The sequence below is a fragment of the Condylostylus longicornis genome, unplaced genomic scaffold, assembly GCF_029603195.1.
Source record: "Condylostylus longicornis isolate FDR11 unplaced genomic scaffold, ASM2960319v2 ptg000004l, whole genome shotgun sequence".
Classification (NCBI taxonomy): Eukaryota; Metazoa; Arthropoda; class Insecta; order Diptera; family Dolichopodidae; genus Condylostylus; species Condylostylus longicornis.
The window spans coordinates 21,121,727-21,148,751 of NW_026577973.1; the positions used below are offsets into that span (position 1 = coordinate 21,121,727).

At 24.1% G+C, this 27,025-nt stretch overlaps 1 protein-coding gene across 1 annotated transcript in view; it reads left to right on the plus strand.

The window, feature by feature from the left end:
- Positions 1 to 27,025, plus strand: part of LOC129608185 (rho GTPase-activating protein conundrum) — a 65,972-nt gene that overhangs the window by 9,506 nt on the left and 29,441 nt on the right. Inside the window, exon 2 of the mRNA XM_055519547.1 lies at positions 23,230 to 23,280. The gene's annotated coding sequence lies outside the window, so the exon portion shown is untranslated. The remainder of the gene's footprint in view (positions 1 to 23,229; positions 23,281 to 27,025) is intronic.

A 27,025-nucleotide genomic window follows, 5' to 3' on the forward strand; every position in this document is an offset into this window, starting at 1 on the left:
GTATGATTACATAGAACCTCATGAGTAAACATAACTTTTGTATGGAGACAATGTTCACAGAGCTACAGAAACTTAAAGTTCGACTGCTTTTTGTTTCGATAAAATATTGTCAGATATTGGTATAACTAAATATGATTTGAAAAGCTCAGAATATTTTAATTTTTATTATTTCTGTACTTTTCAGATTTCGATATCATATGAATCTTGCAATGGTTTGAAGGTTATTGATAAAAATATTGTTCATTCTATACAAAAATTTTTTATACCTTACTTTTCCTCAAAGCGAATACCTTATAAGTACCTCTTTCTTATATATTTTGTATTTTGGACCATTTGGCAAATAAAACCAAAAATTTTTTATAATCATTTTCATTTCAAAATTTAAATTGGTCCTACAATATTCAAAAAATTTATGTTTTTGTGATCAATGCCATGCTTAAAAAACTACTCAATTTTATAATAAAAAAAAATTTATCAAACTAAAAGTAATTTTCTTCTTGATTTGATAAATTAATAAAATTTTTTGACAATAATTTACAATTTCGGATTCTTACTTAAATTTGTAGGAATTAAGAAATATTTGGATTCTAACTGTTTTAACATTTATGTATGCATGTATGTGTGGGGTTGTAGCATTTGTTATACTTAGTATGCGTGTACATGTGTACATAATACATACATAATTAACCATTTTAGGTAAATCTTAACTGCTAAAATTGTTAATTTTAAAATTCAATAGTAAAATGTATTAATTTTTAACAATAAAATGCATTATACAAACAAACCTGTATAACACTCGGACTAGGTTATTCTGGCATTCATATTTATTTTTATTTTTTAACCCCAAAGCGTTAACCCACGAACTAATTTTGTTTGCTAAATTGGTGATTCGTGGAATGGGGCGGGGGTATCAATGTATATTTATATTTCCATATTTTAAACCTCTTTATACTCATTTATTCTAAATTGATTATAGCTTCATGATTATAGTTGATTAAGAAATGCTCAAATATAGAGACAACATTAACAAAATATTAAACATTTCATGATATTCTCTTCTTATATCTATAAATAATTATGTATATATTATATATCTTTCTATGATTTATTTATATATCTAAACAAAAAAATTACTTATAGAATAATAGCATGTTGGTTTGTTGACCTATTAATTTGTTGAAGCAAAACCATACTTAACAATGAATTTTAGTTTTAATTTTTTGTAATGGTTTTAAATTAAAAAATTTCCAATAGTAATTAGATTACAACAAAAATAAAATTATTTCTCTTCTTTTACTTACCTAAAATTCTTCAAATATTAAAAACTATGTAAGTTTGTAATTCACAATTGAAAAGAAGTTCAAATTTTTTACATTAATGACTATAGACTTTTATACTATACCATATACTACTGAAGTAATTTCAGATTCTTCTTTAAATAAATATATATATACTCGTATATATACATATACATATGTATAACATTTATACTCTCGACAATATTTTAATTAATAAAAATTATTCAATTTATACTCTATAATCTAATTCCAGTGCTATGCTCTAAATATAAGTACTGTTTTACATAATATATGTATTTATGTTTGTAAGTACGTGCATGTATTTATTATTCTGCATCTATTGTATATAGAGTGTATGAAGAAATGAAAAAAATTGCATTATTTTTGTTTAACTTTAAAATTTTTGCAAACAAAATTTTGTAGACATTAAGCATTACTATTAAACTGTATAACAAATAAAGTTGCATAAACACATATATAAATATTCCCATAAATGCAATAAATGTACATATACAACAAATGCTTTCTTTAACCTTTGAACGCATGTGTCCCAATAATAATTTTCTCCGATTTCAAAATTATTGCACATACATCCATACATGTATAGATGTATATATGAAGAGTTCGATAGTTACCAATATTTTTATAACAATTTGTCAAATTTATTAAGGAAGAGTTATTAAAAAAGAATTCTGTTTATTACGGTAATTTATAAAAATTTGCATTATCACGGGAACTATATATCAAGCCCAAATCCGTTTTATATTTTATTTTTTCAATTACATACATACGAGTACATAATTAAAATATTAATTATAAGATGCTAACATCCACCATTATTTGCTTTATATTTTGTTGATTTGATAAAGTAAGTACAGACGAACCTCCATTAAAATGGAAACAAATCATTAGTGACCAAAATTAGTTTGTGTTAGAAAGAATTCGCATAGCAAGAATTGTTCGTGTCAGAATGAATTGCGTATGCAAAATAAAACTAAATATGGTGTGAAAAGCATTAAAAATGTTAATCATAAAGAGTCTTAATTGAATTCGTGCTATAGATGTTTGATTGATTATTAGATTTGTTTTTTAGTCTAAATTGAAGATTTTTATCATTATATTAGTCTTTAAGATAACAATTATCTAGAATAGGCATTCCTACTTCATGTTTCTTGAATGGACTATACATATTAGGTTTAAAAGGAAAAAAATCAAAAATTTTTATTTTGAATCAAACATAATATTAATGACCTCTAAACAATGAGTCACTATAAAAGATTGTTTATACCATTTTTTTTTAAATATTAAATAAATATTTTTTTGTGAGAAATTTTTTTAATTCAATATCATATTGCAATTTTTAATAATTTGCAGAGAATTGTTTACAGAAAGCTATTAAGTTTCTTAAATTGAAACTATATACAGATATTCTTGAGAAATAAATATGCAATCCATTTATTTTATTTTTGCACAGAATTTAAAAAACTTGCAGAAATGGTCTATGAATTTTAACTTCAACATTTTTGTTGGAAATTATACTTAAGTGTCAATTATAAAAAATTAAAGTCTGTTTTTTAAGGTTAATTGATATTTTAATTGCAAAGTATTATATGTACATAGTTCTATTTTAAATTAAAATTTTTAAATTTAGACTTTATGTGTTCATATGCGTATATGTACTTATATATATGTATATATATGTATATACAACGAAGCTCAAATAATGTATTACATTTTTATTTTAAATACCCATAATGCTCAAATTAATTGTAATTTGCAAATGGCAACACTATAGTTGTTCAATTTTCATGACGATATTTTTGAAATTTGTGATTATTATAAAAAATGTGACTACTATATTTGTTATTCCCAGAGCCATATATTAAATTACAACCATATTTACAGTAAAGGGGCATTAGTGGTCGTTTAATTTTCAGTTTGTATACAAAATCTAGTATATATGTATGTATATCTAAATAAAAAAGTGCTTAATAAGATTTTAATATTTTGGTAACTATAGTTTCCTTAATGATTGTGAATAAATTGAAATATAAAATTTCATGAAGACATAGAATGTCTTCATGAAGTTTTTGTTGCTATATTTGTATATATATGTATATATGTATATATATATAAGTAGATGGTTAAAAACAGGATCTTTCCATTGTGTGGTAAAAAAAGAACGTTTTCTTTATTTTCTTCTTAGGAAATACTAAATTATAATATTAGCTCATAATACAATAAAATTAACTATACAAATTACTTATAATTAAAAAGATTTATGAGTTTCTATTTTATAACTAACTTGAACTTTATTCGTATCAGCGATCATTTCTATTTAACTTGTCAAGATTTCTAAAGAACCAAATATAAAACCATATATTATGTACGGCAGTAAATAATTTTAAAATGTTTTGTAAACTTCGTTCAATTATTCTCAATGTTTTAATTTCATTTGTTCCAAGTTTCGTTTTGGAATTTTTAGTTCTATAATTAGAAAATTGAAGTTTAACGTTAGCAAATTTCCATAATAGAAATATTTTTTTATTCTTAATTTTTTTCTTCAGTAAAATTAGTATTCAGTGCGTTAATAGGTAACGCATTGATAGGTGAACGCAAAAATAACAAAAATATACATATGTATGTAATTATGTCTATATCTAAAAGCATATATTTCTATGCGAATAACTGTCAGTCACATATATTAGGGAGGGCCAACTTTATAACTTACTATATACTAATTTGAATCATTTCAATCAATCAAAAAAAGTGAATATCGGAATAATATAAGGAATTTGATAGAAAAAGAATAACGCTAACCTTTCTGATATTTAATTCATAAAGTTCCATTATATACATATGAAAATTTACTGAATCAAAACTATGTACATGCAGTTCGAGACTTTATAGTAGCCCAAAAGCAGAATAATAGAATGAGTCCAGGCGTGCAACTTATAAGTGTTCAATTTTAGCAGTAATAGGTAGAGAAAACTTGGGAAAATTTTCTATTATTTCTCTATAAGAAGTGATTACCTTAACGTACTCTGTACTTCATTTATTATTGTAGCCGAAACATGTATACGAAGCGAAATCCTGTGGTCAAATCATTACTTTGTTTAGTACAGAAAGCAGATGACATCTACTTTCGTTATAAAAATATTAAAATAATAAACTTCAGGAATAAAAACCTTAAATTAATTTGTCAAATTACCAACTAAGTAAGTTTCTTTCTAAGTAATTTGTCTAGCCCTATTATTGCCTTAACAGTAGCATTGCTAAATAAAATTTTAATTATTATGACATCAATGTCTGTATTTTAATAGAATGGAGATTAATTTTACTTTTATATTACGCTTAACAAAACGTTTTATTTCCTTTATAATTTCTAAAATTATTTTTAGAAATATGCTATAAAAATTGAATGTTGATGAAAAATTCAAGCAAATATTTATAAAATAAATAAAATAAACTCAAACAATATTTGTATATTTTTGTCTATAGCAGTTATAATAAAACCGAACTACAGTACACTTATGTTTGTATACTTAAACACATTAATTAATATTATTGAAATAAAAACTGAAATTTTATACAAATTTTAATATAAAACACTAAGTAAGTATGTATAAACACCTACAATATCGCTACATACATACGTACATACATGTATGTATATACAGATTTTATTTATTAGATAATCTTGTTTTAAACTTAAAATATTTTTAAGAAATTTAGCTAAACAAAAAAATGTTTAGATACGATCACGTTATAAGTCGTCGGTAATTAACTGGAATTTAAATATGACTGTTTTATAATCACTTAATAGCTATTTTTAAATGTGTCGTAATTGGTATATAAGAATGTTACTACTATGGTGTCTGAAAACACAAATTAGTGTTAGACATTTCAACTTTCAATTAAATTTTTATATTGTCACTTTATTTCCTTATATTTTAGAATATACTATTAAATATTATTATAAAAAAAGATTTAAGGAAATTTATTGTTGGTTTCTTTTTTTAATATACTCGTTATTATCTTTGTTTTTATAGAGAATATAACCAAAGTTCGACTTTTTATGGTAAAAAGACCTATATAGGTAATGGAACGAACGAGAGTGAATATAAGTATATACTTATGATATATAGGGTAAACAACTATGATTCGGCCTTATAAGGCCGAATTATAATCATTTGGTCCTAGTGCGGCTCTTTTTTTATTAATTTCATATACCAACATGTATACAAATCAAAATAAAATATGTTTTTAAATATTTTCTTTATAATTAAGGCGATTTTTGAGCTTATAGCGTTTCCAAAACGATTTTAATTTAATTTTTAGTTTTTGTGGGACACGAATATTTCACTATTTTCAGTTAATGTTGTAACTTCATCTTAAATTTATAGGAAAAATATTTTTTCATTATTTTACACTCAGCAAATGCAATCAAGTCAAAGTTTTTCAGAACATACATTTAGGTTTAATTTTTCTAATTTTATACCTCGTCTGCCAATTATTTTACAGATTTATTTAAAATAATTAAAAAAAATATTAGGACTGAATTAGGACAACTCATTTTATGAGATCTACCGTAGATGGACCTATATGTCAGAATTATTCCATAACTTTCAAATTTATAAACAAATACTGTCTCAAAATCATTTAAATATTTATCTAAGTTATAGTCTTGAAAGATTTTTTATTGTAGAATATAAAAACCATTTTCGATCCTATAGATTTTGTTAAGAGTTAAGAAATATAATTAAAAGAATTTAAGAATATCGCCATTGAAATATAATTTTACTGGGTTTAATCTTTAAGACGTTAGAGATATTGTGTACTTTATGTTAAAGGTATAAAAAATATTTCCAAATTGTAGCCGTTTAGCTTATACGTACATGAAGAACTATGTGAATATTTTCATATTTACTCATCTTAAACGGTTCGCAAAAAAATGTTGAATAGTTTGTCACTGATAATCCTTTTTAATGTGGTGACTTTGAATTGAGAAGTGCTTATCCCGCCGAATGCGGCATATATTAACTGTTTGAAAAAATAATTAATTGTTTTGAATAATTTGCTATTAAAGCACCCCCATATAATTTGAGATACTTTTGTCCTATAGAACAATTTTAACTTAAAAAAAATTTTCTTATACTTAAGTATGTTATTAATCATAGTAAATTATTAGTTTTTTTTAATTGATATAAAATATTTAAGTTTTTTTTTTCGAAATCGTAATTATAATATTTTGGAAGTGAATTGACAAAGGTCAAATAAATTTTCGTTTTTTGTAATTAAAGTTGTAAATTGTAAAATTTATGAATAAAGTGATTTTTCAATGTTGAGTGAGTAGTTGTACACTCTTTTGAACTCATTCCATAAATTATACATGTAATTAAGAAAAGTTTTATTCTTATAAATATTTACACAATATTTGTATTGAAGTTAAGGCTAAAGTTAAAGCAATCTGGTCACATAATGTACTTATATTTCATTTTTTATATAATTTGGAAATTTAATACTTAGTTATACATTGAAATAAGTGCCCATACGTACTACTTGTATGAAAAAATAATTTATTAAATCAGTTCATTAACTCAGTTCTTTTATAGTACTTTCATTTTTTGCTATTTTCCAAAACCCTTTCAACTGCAACTAAATTTAATTTGTTCTTTTAGTTTAATTGAAAGTACTACGCCATTGGCTTATAGCAAAATTGCAGTAAAGTAAAATTTCAATAAACATTTTAGTATCTTTTTCAATTCGAAATTTCAAGGTTATATGTGAGGAATTTTAATATAAAAAGGACATGGTTGAATGACTAAATTTTACAATTTAATTTTGTATTTTTTGCATATACTATTTTAATTCTCCTTAAGGTCAATATACTTTATAAAATGCCTATATACAATTTACTTAAATGCGTGTTTTACATACTATAAAGTTTTCAAATTGTCTTTTATACTTTTAAATTATAAGGTTGATATTATTTCGAAATTCAGTTTTAAATGATTTTATTATAATTAAGTAAAATATTAAACCTTATTAAGATAAAATAAGTATAAGTATTCAACTTAATTAAATTTTGCAGAGTAATAAAGAATTTAGGCAATTTTTGTTACGTAAACTTATTTAATTAAGTTAATTTTGCTTTTCTTTGCAAAAAATTCTCGGAGAAATATTATTAGTTATTTGTAGTAGTTATTTTTTATCAATAATAAGCAGTCACATATTTAATTTAAAAAATATTTAATTCAACTTTTTATTTATTAAAATGTTATAAATTTTAAAATTGAAGAAGAAGCACATGTGCATAAATATATATAAAAACAATAAGAATTTTATAAATAACGCGAACATTCGAGTAATTGAAGTGTTATAGTTAGGTAAGTGATCATTTAACATACAAATATTGTTATACATACTAACACATACGTGTTTATATGGATATATATTTTATAATAAATTGCAAATTACGTCAATTATCATTTTAATATAAAATAGTGATTTTTATTTACATATGTAAGTACATGTATGTATGTTTGTTGTTTTGTTTTTAAACATTATTTTGATATGTTTGTGCTCCTTAAATATTATTATATTTAGCTTTAAACTGCGGGAATTTGCAATAATATGTAATTTAAAGCGATTATATAAAAATGTTCACTTTTGCATAAGTACTTTGTATATGCATTGTATTGCAATATGTAATTAATGTCGTAAAATTATGAGTTCAGTAGATCAGTTTTCATATACATACATATAAGTATATACGTTTATATGTGTATATTTATGTACATTTAATTATTTATTTTTATCTTTATAATATTGATGTTGGTTAATGCGTTTATAGGAGTTTTTCTTTCATTCAATATACTTACCTTGGTTTTCAGATTGTAAGAAATAAGTTTTTACAGAGAATTGATGTTAACACTATAGAACGGAATTCGAAGTTCAACTGTCAAAATCGTATGTTTGGAATTTGTATACGATTTTAATGTTTGAAAACTTGTTTTGAAACTTGTTAACTTTATTACAATTTACGAGTACGCAGAAAATGTTAACAAAAAAAGTTTAAAAAGTAAGCAGTTTATGGCTAAATGGAAAAATTAGACAAATGGGCCAATACCCAACAAGTACCACTGTACAGTAGCAAAAAAAACTGTAACCGGATATAGAGATTTTTTTCGCGGCGCTCTTGTTTTTTTCTAACACATTCAATTTTATGGAGGCGGATAGTGAATCAAGCTTAGGCTCACATCGGACTGTAGAACTACTAAAGAAGAAGACACATTCAATCAAAACAGTTTTTAAATAATACGATATTGAATGCTTTGCCAAAATTTCTGCATAAACAATAAACAGTTCTGCATACACGCTCTTTACAATATGACAATCACTAATAGTTAGTGTTTAAATTTTCATTTAATTTATGCAGTTATATTACGTTACAATGTATATATATTACTCATGTAATATTAATCTACATTTACATAAAAGTATTTATGCTTATATGTTATGTCTTGAGCAGTTTAATTTCACTAATTTTTTTACATAAAAACCTGCAATTCAATTGAGTTACAATAAACGTCATGGTCTATAATTCGAAGTATATTTTGATGACATGCAGGAAAATTTTATGTATTATAAATACATTATAAAATTAATACATAAATTATAAAAAATAAATGAAAACAAAATTACTTAATATAGGAAATTTCAAAATTTTCACAACTTTTGTATACTTATATAAAATTATTTTAACACAAAATTCACTTTTGTATTTAATATAATAAAATATAATTTTGCTCATGGCAATTAAGCTCACGTAACAAAGAATTCTTAATTATAATTTTTACTTGTTCACTTTTACTTATGTGAATTTTTTGATTTTTAGATTGTAAAAGGATTTTTTTTTTTTAATTCTTATACTTACTTAAGACAAGTACATTTTAAGAAGTAGTGACGTATATAAGTGTGCAACTTGTAAGTGGAAACTGGTATTCTAAAATAAGAACAGCAATATAACATAGTTATGTTCTATATAAGTACATATATAAGTATATAGAACATTTTAAACAATAATAATTATTGTAAGTGCAAGTTACGCTGTGCAGTTTGAGGCATTTTATAATTGATTTACGCACGGTTGGAATTACTTTTCATTTGTCAAATTTAATGTTCATTTGAAGTATAACTTTTTTTCATTAATCTTAATATTTTGAATATAGCGTGTAATTCAAAATAAAATGAAAAAAAAATTTTTTGTTCGTTTAATTCTGTAAGATTATTTGCTGCAGTACATGTCTAGAAAGCTAAAATTTAAATATAGAATTTATTTCTGTAACTTTTTGAGTTGTCGCCACCGGAAATTTGTATTTTAATATTCGGTACGGACTACGTAAAATTCCTAAGTATAAAAACGAAAATAAAGATACAACTTTGTGAATACCAGTACGAATGTTTTTGAAGGGTTTTATAAAAGTTCTCATAGAGAAACTTGAGCAATATAAAAAACTCTTGTAAATATTTTGTGGGAATATTTCTCGAATTATAGTAAAACCTTCTTAACAAAAAATAAATGCACTAGGCTTTAATGTGATCCAAATAAAATGGGGTTCTTGCCTTAACTGCTACAACCAATTTATGTAAATTTGTTTAGCTCAATGCGCTTTTTAGTTAACTCTTGAATGGACAGACATATCTAAACAAAAAAACTGACTGATAGCTAAATTAACTTAGATGTTAGTTTTAGTGTTGCAAACGCAGTGTTAAGCTCGTACGGGTATGGCAAGAAGATAATACAGAAAACGTGTTTTCCCAAAAATTGCAATTAATTACTTATATGCGGTATTAAATTACATAATTATAAAAATTTACTGTATATTTATACAGTATAAGTATACATGTACAGTTTCAGCAATCATATTAGTTTGATTTGAGATTTTGCATACAATAAGGGAAGTTACCTTTAAAATTAACAGCTAATGATCAGTAGATGACTGATTCCGGAATTTAATTTTTGTATTTCTATTTTTTATTACAATTAACAACATTAAGTGTATAATATTCATGAAACTTTATTAAAAATTCTCTTAAAAAATAATATAGTAGTGGCGTAGTGGTCAATGTTATGCTGCTTTGTCAAGATTTGGAAGAAAAACACTTTTTCTTCAAGGGAAATTGAAAAAGTTTTCAAATAAAAGATCGCGGTACACCAAGACGCAATTGTAAATTTAAATAGGATGAATTACTGACATATTATGAAGACCCGAGCTGTAATTGTTCAGGTTGCGTAGTAGGCTTATTTAACTTGTTTTTTTTTATAAAATACATTTATGGATCATAACATAGTTTTTAAGATTTAAGAGGTTCGCAAATTTTGAATAATGCATTATGCACATTACAACCATAATTACGCTTGCTTCATTTATACAAAATTATAAACATGCTGAAAAACATGACTTTAACTAGATAAAATGAAATAATTTTATAGATCGATGAAATGTTGAGCAAAAAATAAATATTTTTTTTTAATAATCATTTCGTCATTTTGCCTTAAAATCAATCAAAATCATATTTTTCCTTTTCATTTTTTTTTTAGATTTTGCGGGTTACGAGGTTGCCCAATCATATGTAATTGTCGATATAAATACATAATATGAACAAACATATCTACATGAATAGTTTGTTTGAGGTTGAATCCAATATAAAAATATGAAATCGATAGTTTTTGTTTACTCTTCCCTATAAATTACGCTTCAAAGCAGATGTTAAAAGTTAAAGTAGACCTTGAATTGCGTTATTATTTTTTATGTACGTACATATGTGTATGCGTACATATTTTCTATTAAATACTTACATACATTTTATTAAAAAAAACTAAAAATAACAATAATAGATAAGATTACTATATGCACAATCTTATACATATAGTTATTAAAATGTATGTAAAATAATTAAATGAAAAAAATAGTTCAGCGGAACAACATACATAAGTAATTTAAAGGAAAATATAAAGTAAGTGCTGCCTGCCTTGATTCAATAAAATGGTCTAAGATCATTCCATACTATGTTGTATATGTACGATATTCTAAATTAAATTCATAAAATATTGTGTGTAAATATAAAAGGAAAACATAAATCATAAATAAATAATATAAAATTTAATAACCGTAATGAAACGTGTTCATATATAATATTGCAATAATAATATTGTTAGTGAATTAATTTAAATTTTACATTAAAATTATAGAACAGAAAAAAAATATAATGTTGTAATTTCAGGAAGTATCAGTGAGATTATTTGAATTTTATTTGCTATGTATACATAAAATTAGTTGCTGGTTAATGATATTGCAATATGCAGTTAGCAAGTCACCTATAAACATAGATTTTTTAATACATTTATTTAATTTTGCATTTTGTTATACAATATTGGTACCTATATTGTATATAATAAGATTGTGTATATAAAAATTGTGAAAATGGCTATGGTATTGATAATAATTATATGAAATTTTCTAAAATAAGTCACTGGGTATTTATTATATGAATAATTGAACATAAATTCGTGAGGTTAATGCTACAACTAGATAACTCGCAATTATTGGTTTAGAGATATTGACTTTTAAAGATTTAGCAATAACAAATAATTAATCATAAAGGTATCTAGTTTTGGCATTATCATTTTTAGATATTTAAGAACACTTTTAAGCTTAGATATTGGTTGCAGATTTAAGAGCATTTGATTTCATGACGCCTAGGCTAATTATCTAAATCTATCTTATTTTGTCTAATAATTCTCAAATAATAAAACTAATTAATTCTCAGATAGGTATAGTTTTGAAATTGATTAGACCAGTATTACATAATTACTTATTTGTTAATGTTAATTTGTAATTAAGGCTTTTTGCTATTAAGCGCTTAGTTTTTGAACTTGAAAAAAAGTTGCCCATTTAATAAAATTTATGAAAGCATTTATCTGTAATATAAATTTTGGATTCATTTCCAGACTTGTCACATATGTAGGAAAACAGTTTCAAAAAGCAAATTAAAAATAATTTAGTTTGAATGGTTGCCTTCTTAAAATTAAATAATTGATATTAAAACAACCCCGAAGCAATCTCGCATTAAGTGTCAAAAAAAAATTAGGCGTAATTAGTTGTTAAGAGTCTATTGAACATTAAGAGTTTTAAGACAATTAGCAACTAAATTTTTATTTTTTGGATATTTTTGCATCTATTTTTTGTAACAAAACTTTTTTTTTAATTATTTTTTTTTTACTTAATTTTAAATTTCAATATTTCTCATACTTCATTTTACGATAATCGAAAAATATATGTATTGTAAAATTTTTTTACTATATACTTATACAATTATTGCCAGTATCTCTTGAATTATAACACTGCACAAATAGATAAACATGAGCAAAAATATGAATGGTATGAATAGATGTATTAAATAGTATGTAAATAGTATAAATATATTTAAATAGTATAAAATGTGGTTTTTATTGTCATATTCTAAATTTATTTATATAAAATTGAATGAAAAATAATTAAAAACCAAAATAGGGATGATGTTATCACTTAAGGTATACAATATTAATAACAGCTGATATTATTATGTATTACAACAATTATATTGTGAATTAAATGTGAATTAAGTGTTATGCATATTGTACTTTTGCAATAATAAAAGCGACTGAACATTAGTATATTAGTATTGAGGGAATACTAATTATTATATTACATTTTCGCATTGCGGTGTTGTTACAGGTTGATGGTAAATGTTGATTAATGTAGCTTGGTTGGTTGTTATAGTGACAATTTACGGTTTACGTTTTACATTTGCATCTTATAATTGTTAATAATAAATAACAAAAATAGTATTTCATTACCATTAACATACCTAAATGAAAGTGTTATGTTGAAAGTAAACCCTCAATAAGGAATATGTTGCAAGATAACTTTATTTAAATGAAAATTTGGTTTTAGTAAAATTATTTTTAATTTTTTATAAATTCAATAAAATAATCGATTTTTCCTAATCTAACCTGGTGACTGTATGTAATAATTACATGTACTTAGTTTTATGTAAATTGTGATTATAAAGCCTTGCGGTAAAGATAAATATTAAGTTGTTTTTCGATAATTCGGATATACACTTAAATTTTTAACATAAATCTTAAACATCTCTTATTCGTACTATAACAGAACTAGAAGAACTAATTTAAGCTTTAAGCATGCTACGATGTTCGAACATTTGCAGTTTTGTAGTTTTGATTTATTGAACATGCTTTACATTAAGATCGAATTTAGAACTGAATTTTCGAAAATCCCCTAATTTTAAAAATTTTAAATTTTTCGGTCGATTTTTCAAACCATACAAGAGTGGTTTAGTTTTAGTTAGAATACGCTAAGAATTTGAAAACTTTTTTAAGTGAATTATGTATATATTCATTATGTAATTTCATTTTGTATAATTTTATATTCTTGTTTTTAAATTACATATCTTCATAAATATGTGCATATAATATGGAAGCACCTTTTGCATCTGAAAACCAAATAAAATTGCAGAATTCAAATGTAAAATTTTGGCTTCATTTGCACATTACATAATTTATGTATGTATATGTATGTATATTATGTATACATATATAATAGGTATTGTGTTATATAGTATATTTTTGAATAAAATATAAAAATTTAGAAATAAAATGAAAATTTTCACTTCTGAAAATTAAGATAAATCTGATGCAAAGGTTGAATTTGTTGCGAGTCAGCATTATAAGAAATATGGCTACATATTATGTACATATATGTATACATGTACGTGTGTATAAAAAACAATTTCGCAAAAAAAGAACGAAAATATACCATTAAGCTATCATACAAGTTGAAAGATAAGCTTGGAGTTATACCTATAAATTATGGCTAAATTCGTGATCATTTCATTGCTACCTTTTTATTAAAAGCAAAGCTTCTGTTGTTATTCTTGTTTTTTTTGATAAAAATGATACAACTTTGTTATACACAAATATAAATATATGTATGTACGTATATACATAATATAAAATATTACAAAAGAAGTAAAGATAAAGTATAAGAGCATAATTGACTTTCAAAGAAAATTATACAAAAAAAAAAAACAAACAAACAAAGCAAATTCAAAAGTTTGGGCACAATTTTAATTTTTTAGATTGTAAATTTTATTGTCAAAGTTGAAATGAATTTTGAAAATATTTGCGTTTTAGTATGAGTAAGACGAAAAAACAATAAAAAAAGCAAAAACCAACAATAACTTTGCGGTCAAAAGGTCTTCAACTTTATAAACTGACGTCATAGCAAGCTAATTGAATGAGAATTCAGAGTTGGTTTAGATAAAAAATGGCCAAGATGGTAAGCATCAAGAAAAAGAGTGGTTCTCAGTTTGAATTTTAAACAATTTCGAGTTCGTAAGAGTGTTGATTTGAATTAAAATAAAAATAATATGAAAATTAAATTTTTCTTTCTTAATTTCTTCAAAAACTAAAATATTAGCAAGTATACACGTATGTTTATGTAGTTGCACATATAAAAACATATACATGTAGGTATATTAATTATGTTTAGGACTTAGGACATAAGAATAAATAAAGGCGAGGTCTTCGGTCCCGAAAAAGGAATTCTGAATAAGAGCTTGTTAAATACAGTTTTAGGCACAGCAAAAATTTTGTATAAATGATATTTAATAAATTTTAGTATGTTCAATAAGAAATTCAGCTGGGGACAACTCACGAGCATGGGGGAGATCTAAATTCAACGGAAATCAAAAAAATGCCACTCAAATTGTAGTAGCCCGTTGCGGATTAGCTAGTCTATTTTATAAATAGTTAACGAAATATGAAGAAAGTTAAGCATAATATTATGATGATGCCAAAATAAATTATTTTAGTACAATTATAGTCTGATTTTGAGGAGATCTAATTTTAACTGAATAAAATTTTAAAATATGTGCATATACTCATACATGTGCAATTTGCATAAATGTATGCATACACATAAATAGAAAAATGCACTTTGAAAGTTAAAATATTCTTAATCATTAAGATTAACTGCTTTACAAAAATTAGTATGTCAAAAAATTATGTTGGAATAAGGCAGGGATGGGGAACCCTTTCTCTATATAAGGCCAAATTTTAGTCAATGCAAAGTCAATCAGGCCGCAAAGTTTAAAAAAAGTCCAAAGGTTATAAATTTTTGCTTTGTGTAGGTTGATGAAAACAAAATTATGTCAGAATATAAAAAATAACATAAAACAGTTTATTTCATAAATAAAAATAGATAAGTAAGTATGTACATTATTAATAAAATAATATGGTTCATTATTTCAATGACTTTTCTGTGATTGTTTGTTGCTCGATAACAATTTTATATTTGGTTCCAGCCTCGTTTGGCAGCAAAATTTTAACTTTTAAGAAATATAAGAAATAAATTTTTTTAAGGACAAAGGCCACTAAAAACCAGTTAAAAGGCCGCATGCGGCCTTAAGGCCGCAGGTTCCCCATGCCTGGAATAAGGTAAAAGAAATTAATGAGCTGCAACTTACAGGCGGTCCATTGTAATTAATTGAATAAGCCTGTAAATGGTTATGGAAATAAAAAAAAAGAAACAAGATTTTTGAATTCCAGTGAAAAAGATATTTATCTAACATGTGTCAGGAATGCAGTTACATATATACAAACTTAATGATTGGTACACCAAGACTTTCATTTACTTCTTTAAAGTGGGATTTATTATTTTGTATTATTTATGCTGAACTGTTTTGAATTGAAATTTCTCATAAACGTGTTTATTAATTGATTTGTGTTAAAAATTTAGATCAAATTTTAGATTAAACTTGAATATTTTATTAAGTGTTAAAAAATTATTAACATTTTCATATATAAGCAAATTAAAAGGCTGACTCTTAATATCACTTGAATTACTCAACGAGCGAGAAAATATTTTTCTTATTATGTTTCTCTTTGTACAAAAATGTGCAAAACTTACTGTAGTCAAATTTTTTTTTAAATTTTTCTAAGAAAAATAACAAATCTAAATGATCTAAATGTGATAAAAGTTAAATCTAAATCTTTATACAAGATTGTATAACATCCTTATTTGTTTTTCTTGTAAAATGTTATACAATCCTCTGAAAATAAAGGGTTTTCTCGTCATTCAATGTTCATATAGAAAACAACACTCGTACATAAAAACAACGTAACTGAAAGTCTAGGTGTGCTACAATTTAATTCTTTTTATAATTCATTAAAAGTGTGTACACATATGTACGTATATTTGTGTACAAACTCTGAAGATTTGTACAGATACGTAAAATATAATGCTTTGAATTGAAAATTTCATCTTAAAAATGTTTTCAATAAAATGGCGAAGAGTAGGAAGAAGGTGCGTCAAACATTTTTATAAAAAAATAAAAAAAAAAAAAATTATAAAAATTGCACTAAAACAGGAAAGGTAATTTTTTTCATACATAATAAACGACATTAGTGACCAAGTTTGTACTAAAGCACAAGATGACTAATTACATGGAATTTTTAAAATTTAAGAATGTCGGATTATAATGCTTTTTTGTTTTGTAATTTTTTGCTTTTACTGCACTATTTTTGTTAAAATTTGCATGAAAGCGTGCTTTCGGTATGAATTCTTTTGCGAAAAGGAAATGATAAAATATAAATTAACTTCCATTATTAACATGAAAAATAAATATTTAATAAAAAATTAATGAAGATGTCTTTCGCCATCTTCTTTTATTCTGATGCTGTTTCTCAAAAAAAAAATTTAATAAGCAATTACAAAGTTTTAAGTATAAAAGCATGTTATACGAAATACTTAATGGTTAAAATTAATAATGTTCTGTAACGCATATTGTTGCAAAATTTTGTAAACTAGAATAAATTTATTTCAGCTTTGAAATATTCAATATTTTTTTACCCACAATTATGTACTAATTAAAATTTTCGTCATGGTTTTCGTTATGACTAAAGTTATACGAGTATGTATGTAAAAAATAAAAGATGTTTTCTATATATCTTTCAATCAAACATATACACAAGAAAATATAGACGTTAAAAACTGCTTTTCCAAAGTGCTTTAAGAAAATGAGTCTAAAATACATTTATATGATAAAATTCTTATTTATTCTTTTTTAAAAACTTCTAAGAAGCTCAACAACATCTCTAAGAATTTGACCATATTATTGACTCCTTAACAATTTTATATGCGATAATTTTAATAAAATTTATTCTATTGTATTTAATTCAGTGCTCGAAAAATATTTTTACAAATTACAAAAAAAAATTTCTCTTTGACTATATTTTATAATATTGTTTGCAATAACTAAATATGATGGAGTATAGGCTACGTATTTGAAATTACAAATACAGTAAAATCTTCATAAATTTTCACCTCTATAGCGAAACTATCTTCATAACTAAACCAAATTTTTATTAAACTTAAACAAAGTCAGGTTTCAATAGAAAAATAATAAAACCTTCCCCATGTTACATAATATGTTGAATACTATTTCCTGTTGCTTACATATATTCAATTGTGTTTATCAAAATAAACTTGTTTTTTTAAACTTTTGAATTGAACGAATTTCAAAAAATACATTGTGTTTCAATTCCACATAATATTATGTCCCATAACGGTTCTTAAAAATTTAGAGTCACTATTTTAACCAAAAATTATTAATAATTGGCAACTACTGCATTGAAAATCAATAAAATTTAAAAATAGTGACTTGATTTTTTTACATTTTTTGGGGTATTTCAAAGTCTGACATAGAAATAGTTTTTGGACAGAAGATAGTCCCATAAATGATTTTTTGACATTTAATCACTTAAACGAAAGTTTAAGCAGCTGGGCAAAAATCTGTAAAAAAATTTACAGAACCCATTTGAAAATTGATTGGGGAAGTCATTTTTAATACTCTAACACCTGGTGTTGTTGTAAACCTTTCTGAAACAGCCATGGTGTCCATTCTTCTACCACCCTTGAATGGCCAAGATTCTATTGTACAATTATTAATTTTTATAATTTCGGTTCTTTTTGAAATGCGAAATTTGACAATTGTATCGAGTACTCCTCGTGCAATTGTAAGTGCGAGAATGTTAAGTTATATGACGAATGCAATTGTTATAACTTTATTATCCTTCCTTATAATTAGATTTTACCCAATTACGAAAACTTTCGTTTTGAATTATCAAAAAATAATTGTTTTGTTTGAAAATAATTTTTTATTTAAATTTCTATTTGATATCATTTTCGATATTTAACACCATTTAAACATATTTGTTCATATCGTTATTAATGAATCTATTTTTCACAAAAAAAAATAATTGTTTTTCATAATTTATAAATTAAAATCTTTAATTAACTTTGTTTAAAAAAGATCTTTTTTAAAAAAGTAAAATTTTAATGAGCAAAATATTTAATATTAATTCTTATTGTTAGCCATATATGCAAGTATATTACTTTAAATATATTATAAATATTATTAATTATCAGGTAATCATCATATTTTTGCCATAAATTTTAATTTATAATTATTATGTGTCTTTGTTTAAAATCAAACTTGTTTATTCATTATTCATTCATTAACTGTATTGTTAACCTGTTGTTCATATTTTATTATTTTATTATATGCTAACACTATATGATTGGCAAAAATATCGAAAATTGGTTCACTTAACTCTACTTATACGCGTATATATACGTACATACCATATTAGTATTCGACGACAACTTTTATAAGTATAGGAAACTTTTGAATTTTAAAAATGTGTTTTGGGTTCATACCCAAAAAGAATGATTTAATTTTTGTGTTTTCAAACTGTTTATGCTTTTATTAAAATATACTCGATTTAGTTTAAGTTCCGGTACTAAAAAGTGTATAATAATAATGGTAGGCGAAAAGGAACAAAAACGTATGAGAATTAACTTTGACATTAAAATAATAATGAGTGTAATGAGTTGAGACGAGTTTACTTTTTGATTACTTTTTAAAATAGAAAAATGTTATTGTAAGTTTTGATAGATTTTATAGAGACTAAATTAACCTAACTTAGATTCTGACGTATTAGGAGATATTACTAAATTTTGCAAAATAATACCTAAGAAATACACTAAGTTATTTCTATTACGTTACAAGTTCCATAGACTAGCTTTACAAAAATATTTTGATTTGATTATTTAAATACTTATTATACACTAGTTGTATTAAGTAGTATAACAAATAAGTATTCTAATGAATATCTTTTAAGTACATTACAACAAACCTGTGAGAGCAAAGTAAAGCCACAACAATTGAAATATTTCTTTTAAGCCAAATTTAGAAGTAAAAAATAAGAAAGAAATTTTAGATTTCAATTTAATCGATATTTTTTCCATTTACCTTGTCTATATAACACAAATTTTTCTAGATTTAATTTAAATATGATTCTGAAATACCATTTCTAAACTTATATCATCTCTAATTAAACTTAACCATTACTAAGAGCTTTATAGTTGTAAATTATGATTGCTTATTACCTAAGCTCGATAGTTGGCTGAAGATTCATATTAACTGCTTCCAAACAATTTAATTTTTTATATATACATATACATACATATATGTGTGAATCTTCAAACATTTATTACATTACAAATATTCCTAAAATGCGAATTAAAGTGTAATATTTGTAATAAACGTGTAAAATCTATCAAAGGTAACTTCTTTTAAATAAAATAAAAATATTTTGTCTATAATACAAATTAGATGAAATCACGGAAATAATACATAATGTTCCGATTCGTTAGTTTTATATCGTTATAGTCTAAAAACTTCATAATCAAAGATTGTAGAGAAAAAACAAAAAGAAGTATTGATCACGCGACATTTTATTCCAGTTATTGAGAAAGCTTTAAATTATTTGAAAAAAATAAAATTAAAAGTGAATTGAAGGAAAACCAGTTCTTTTATATATGAAACACTTACGTATACTTATAAAGTGAAAAACTTGAAGCAGTCAAGCTCTTAATTATATAAAAATAAAATGTAAATGTGAACAGCACATTATCGACTGTGTAGCATCATTTTATTCTATAGTTTTTAAGTTTCTTAAAAGTAACATGGGTCAGAGAAACAATAAGCGGCATATTGGAACCGAAACGAGTTCCCTCATAATATATTATGTTAACATTATATAGCAATGCTCCCATTTGTTTCGCCACATATTTCTTAAGTTGGCTAGTTGTCTAGAGAAATTCGTACTGGAATGCCTACTACTATTGATAATAATAGTAGGCGTGTGTTTGTTTGATTCTTGTAAATAATAAAATGTTGTAGTTTATATTTTTTTCTAAAACACGAGTACATTTAAAATTTATATGAGAAATTTTGTATGAAAACAATACCTTCCTCTTTAAATTCAGTCGGCGGTTATCGGTAAAAAGATGGTAAAAATAAAAATTTTTCTTCTGATTTGATTTTATTTTACTGAATTTTTTTTTACTTTTTGAGATTTTCGCTCTTTTAATTTAAAGATTTTACCAATTTTCAATAATTTGATTCATCTTAAATCGATTGCTTATATATGTAAATACATGACGCTGATACAAGAGAATAATATTTTACTTTTAACAAAATTTTTTAATTATTAAATTTTTTATGTTAAAAATAGTACAAGGTCATAAAAATATTAAAATTTTAAATTTCGCAGTAAGTTGTAGAAATTTTTCATTTTCTAGGTATTTATGATTTCATTTTATTAGAATGACAGTTAAGTAACAACAAAACTTGTACCAGTAACTCTTTCTCTAGACTAAATTAAATTCAAAATTTTTTTATATAACAAAGCAAAAAAACAAGAAAACAGGTTCTTAACCGCAAGTTTTACAGTATTTTTAATTTATATTGAAATTTTGTAAGTGTGCATAAGTTATGTTGTATTGATTTAATTCATAATTGAATTTTGAAAATATTGCCAGTTACTTTGGACATTTTGTCTTATACGTTATTTTCTACAATAAAAAGCCCCCAAGTAGTTAATCAAAAAATATATGTATACATGTATCAGAATTGCATAGGTATACGTATAGATATAAAAAAAGCATAGTGCAGGTTCCGAGATACTAAAATTTAAAATCAATTATACAATTTTAAATATTACTTCCCTTCTGCGAACATCAATGAAATGGAAGCATTGCGTATAGAAATAAAAATTCAAACGGAAATCATTATCCCATGTAACACAATGTAAATTCATCGGAATCACTCACTATCCCATTAACTACTGCATATTATTGCAAATCATTTTTTAGACGTTGGACTCGAATTAGAGTTCCCTTTTTAATTTCGAATAAGAATCATTATTAATATTAATTTTATTAAGAACCTTTCCGTATAAATATTTCAGTTAAAATTTCTATAAAACAAGAATATCGATTACGTAATGCATTTATGAAATATAAATACGAGTATAAATTATATTAAACAATTATGCTTCAATGACCTTAAAGGTCAATTAGGAAGTAGATTAACTGTATTACGAATATTACATAAACTATAAAATTGAAATACGTGTGCGGTTTTTGATATGTAAATTTGCTTTTGAATCAGCAAACCAGACAAAAAATTATTTATAAATCATAAAACATAAGCGTTTTTATCAAACAATAGATTTTAATCGTATAATATAATTTTTAATTTTAAGTTATTATAATAAAATAGATCAGGAACAAAATCTTTAACTGTTAAATGCTTAGTACTTAATGCAAATTAATTATGAAGTTTAAGCAGTTTGATGACGCTTTTATTTCTGATATATGACGTAGAATTATCGAATAATGTTATAAAGCTATTAAATATTTTTATTAATTTTTCGAAATTAAATCGTGTTTTAACTGCTACGGTCTATCTACATCTATTTCTTTTTTATCAATGCTAATGTGAAAATGGTTGAAATTTAATGACCAAAGTATACAATCGGATTTGTATAAAAGCAACTCGTATTAAAGCTGAACTTCTTTATTGCTAATACCAATTTGGTCACAAAATTCAACTCTTACATTACTTAATCAAAATTATCTACTCAAAATATCATTTGTATATATCTGATTGATGGTTATATGTCAAATTATACGTGATTATTCACTCGCTTTATAAAGCAAAATGTGTGCCTGAAACTAAACTCATTTATAATAAATAATCATGGCATTTTCGATGTTCTTCTAAGCGGATCGACTGTATATACAAAACCAGAACATAATTTCAATTCGGTTTTAGAAATTATATAACGAATTATTAAAATAATTATTTTCTTGTAAAATTATAACAATATTTTGCAGTAAATCCAGTAATAAAACATTGAACAAAAGTATGTATGCAAGAATCCACAATTGTTACTGAAATTTCATGAAATTTAGTTTTCATTGATAAATTTAATAAATATCAATATTTTTTTTACTTATTTATTCGAATTAAATTTGACCTTTTCGTTAAATTTTATTATACTGTAGTTCGCGTATAATTTAAAATTTCTCAATAATTTTTTCGTTTCGTCAACAGTTTTTTTTTGGATTTATGGCATTGTGATTTATTCGTAAAGGTGTTAATCTTCGTCTATACATTGTAAAAAAAATAATATCAATCGCCTTTAATTAAAAATGTGACACCTGACAAATTATTTTTATTTTTATATTGTTTTTCTTAATTTGCCAAAATTTAAACCACAAAATCTAATTAATTTTTTTATGTATTTCTTTATGTATTAGTTTAAAGGTATGTACATAGAGTATTTTATAAAGCAAGTAGGTTAGTTAGATTAATTAAAAAAATTAAAAATTATTTTGTAAATGTAAAATATTGTAAAATTTTAATTACATTTTCTTTTTCTTTGCAGATATGAAATATTTCGTAAATAAATTCTTCAATATTATAGAAAAACAAAAAGGTAAGATTAAAATGTTATTTTTATTATTATTAATATTAAGATAAAACGTATGAAAATAAACAATTAATATTTTTAACTTTTTGTTATTTTTATGTGGCGCATAATGTTTTTAAATTTACAATAAGTACAAGATAAGCAAGCTCTCTCTCTCTCTTATCAAAATGTCGTATATAAAATTCTTATCTATTTCGTATTATAGTTCGAAGAATTTTATTATGTTTAAGACTTGTTATAAAACTTTTTAAACGTCTGTCATAAAAAATTTGATGAAAAAGTGAATAAATATAAAAGGAAAAAAAAAATGACCTACATAACGGTATAATATTGGAAAACCAAAATGTTTACCAATAACAAAAATAGTTAACAAAATAATGGATGGGTTTGAAAAATAAATTTTTATTTGTATAATTTTGATTTCAAATTTTTAGTCCCCTAATTTAGCTTAGATTACAATTAAAAAAGAGAATTTATTCGTATACTTAATAAAAATTTACCAATTTGGAATTTTTATGCGTTCATTAGCGGCCGAATTGCCTACAATAAGGGAAGCTACGCGATAGTACCAAATTTTACATGCCGAGATTTCGTGATTATTTTTTTTAAACAGATGTTTGTCAGTCTGTCTGTGCAGATCAGAACGTCTAGTTTGGCTGATCCGATTTTCACAAAAAATTTATATGTGAATTTTTATCAAAAAAAAATTTAAATGTGAAGATGGTTTAAAAAACTTTTGCGGTATATCGGGTCTCTAGAATTGGATCGAAAATTGGAAATTTTATATGTAAACTTAGTCCAGCAGTATGAGAAACAATCTAATTTTGGAAGAAATCAACTAAACCTAAAGATCCAGTTAAAATAATCAACCGATTTCTTTGAAATTTAATTTGTGATTTCATAGGTTGTTAAAACAATGAAGCTGTAAAATTTTTGGAAATATAGGGTGCGGAAACCTAACTATAGGAGTTTCTAAACCGAATTTATATTTCTTAGCATATCTAAGGACTTAATTGACGAAATTTGTTGAAATTTGATATTCGAGTTCGGTTTGCTACCGGAAGTAAGTGGCAAATTTTTTAGAGAATTCGGATCGCGCAACACGAAAGAGCTAAATTCACATTTTTCTGGGTATGATTACTAGGGTCCTTAATATTTGAAACAAGTATTTAAAAGTCATTTCCATAATCTTCTGTAACACTTTGAACAATACACAACGCCGGTCGGCTATTTGCTGACCACATCAGATTTTGTTTTTATGTGTACATATGTATATATAATTGTGGATATGTATTTTAAGTGTAACCTTGTGTTTAATTTAATGGTTTTATGACCTCTTTGTTGATTTAGTACAATATCTATGAAATAGGTACATATAAATTACAAAAAAATAAAATATAAATTTTAATTAAAAAGTTTAGCTTAAATTAAATGAATCACTTAGAAAGGCTTTCAAAAATTTGGGACTTTGAAGTTGTATTTTTAAGTTTAAAATTGTTTTCGTTAATATAACGATATAAGAAAGTCATATTAGACATGCCAATCTGAAATCATTTAATTTGTTAAAATTAAAATTTCTATAAATTTTTTTAATTTAGTATTTTATTTAAAATTATTTGGTATATTTTTATTAGTCAATTAAATTTATACACTATATTTGGTAATTTAATTTAAAAGGTATATCAATTTAATTAGATCTACGCACATACGTACAGATACATGAATATGTATGTTGAAATATATATTGGCACCTTTCATATTGATTTAGCTTTCTTGCGAAATTCAAGCAAAATGTTTCTTTAAAAAACATAATAACACTGACAAAATGTGAAAATAAGTAATTAAAATTTATTTAAGTTATTCATTTCATTATTCATTAGAGCGTTCCGGCTCATTTTTCAGCAATTGTCATATAAAATCCTGTAAATTTTTTTTTAAAGAATTTGGCTAAAAATTAAGTACGGAAACCCAATCTGAAGAGTAGCATTATTTTTATTTTCAGTACAATTTTATTAACACTGTTAATTACTGTGTCTTGCCTACAGACGGCAATATACTCTGATCAATTTTTTGTAAAACAAAGGGAATTTTCGAAAATTCAAAGCTATAAATTCGATTTTAAGCTTGATATTCGATAAATCAATATTAGAAAATTGTTCACGTTCGATAAATTTCTGCTACAAAAGAAGCACTTTTCGTTCGTAGTATACTTAAAAATCTAAAACATTTTTAAAAATTTTTTTAAATGCTGCAAAAATACTTTAAGTTTGTAAAAAATAATTACGTTGAAAAATTTAAGATATTAATTTAAATAAAGTTGGGTCAAACCAATGATTTGTATTGTAGCATTTTTCCCTTCAACAAGTGAAAATACTGGTTTTAAATAGAGCCTACTTATACCTACCACACTATTAAAATTATTTTCATTCATAAACGAAACTATTTCCAGGATTACATGTATTTAGGATGAACGATTTATGCAGTCTTTGAAATAAAACAAAAAGCGGGGTTAATATAATGCTCTATATATAATTTTATAAGGTATTTAATAATGGTAAATTTGAGCGGCCATTTCGTTTTTCTAAAGTTTAACTATAGTATGCCGCGATAGGGGAATCAAGCCACTACCTTTTTGCGTTTGCAAAAATTTAAAAAATGCTTATGGTTTCACTGCAATAAATATTAAAAAATGGCATTTTTAGGGTTTTGGGGGGTAGCTATAGGGTTTTGGGGGGTAGCTATAGGGTTTTGGGGGGTAGCTATAATTATGATAGCTAAAAATTTTCTTCTACAGAAATAAGTTTCGTAAAAAGTTTTGTAAACATGTCCACAGACTGACAGAGTGAACCTTTTAAGTACTTTTTTCAAAAATTTTTTGGAAAAGTGCTAAAAAGTATATTAACTAGTTAGTTCCTGGAGATCTATTATAATACAAAGAAAGACTTTTAAAATTTAAATTATCCGAAATTCATAATTTTTATAATCTTTTATTGTGTATGTTATATTCTAATCAAGCGTGTACGTATGTATGTATTATTCTTTATAACGGCACATAAAACTTACACTATGCCTTTGTTTGTTTTATTTCTAAAATTAATAATAAATTTTTATTATTTTAATCTTGTTAAAAATGTTAAATTTTTGAATTACATATATTTTGCTGCATATAATATAATTACATTCTATACTTGGATGTTTAGTAGTTAATCAAAAATATAAAAATAAATGTAGTGCTATTTATGGTTAAATAAGTTTACATATAAAGGCAATGTATATTACAAGCGCGGATATAAATAATATTCGTAAAACAAGTTCAAAATGCAATACGGAAAATAATGAATGTTTTACTTATTTTTACGGAGTAAAATTCAAGGTTTCAATTTAATTAAATTTTTTTAAGGTCAAAAATTAAGTTATAAATCACGATACATGTACATACATATATGTATGTATGTAAATCAACAATAAAATTTTGTTCTTATTATAGTTATTTGACTTTTGAATATTGCAAATTTTATTAAGAACAAAGAATTTTAATTTAAAATTATTAGAACTAGTGGTAAAAAAAATCAATTTTGGTGCGCTAAGTTTAAAATCTTATAACTTATAACATTTGACTTATACAATTATTATAGGTATGTGTATATAAAAAATTCAGTGTAATACATATTAACATCGAAAATTCAAAAATCGAAATTCATGGTAGTATAACAAATAAAGTGCAGTTTAAGATGCATGACAAAAAATTTCA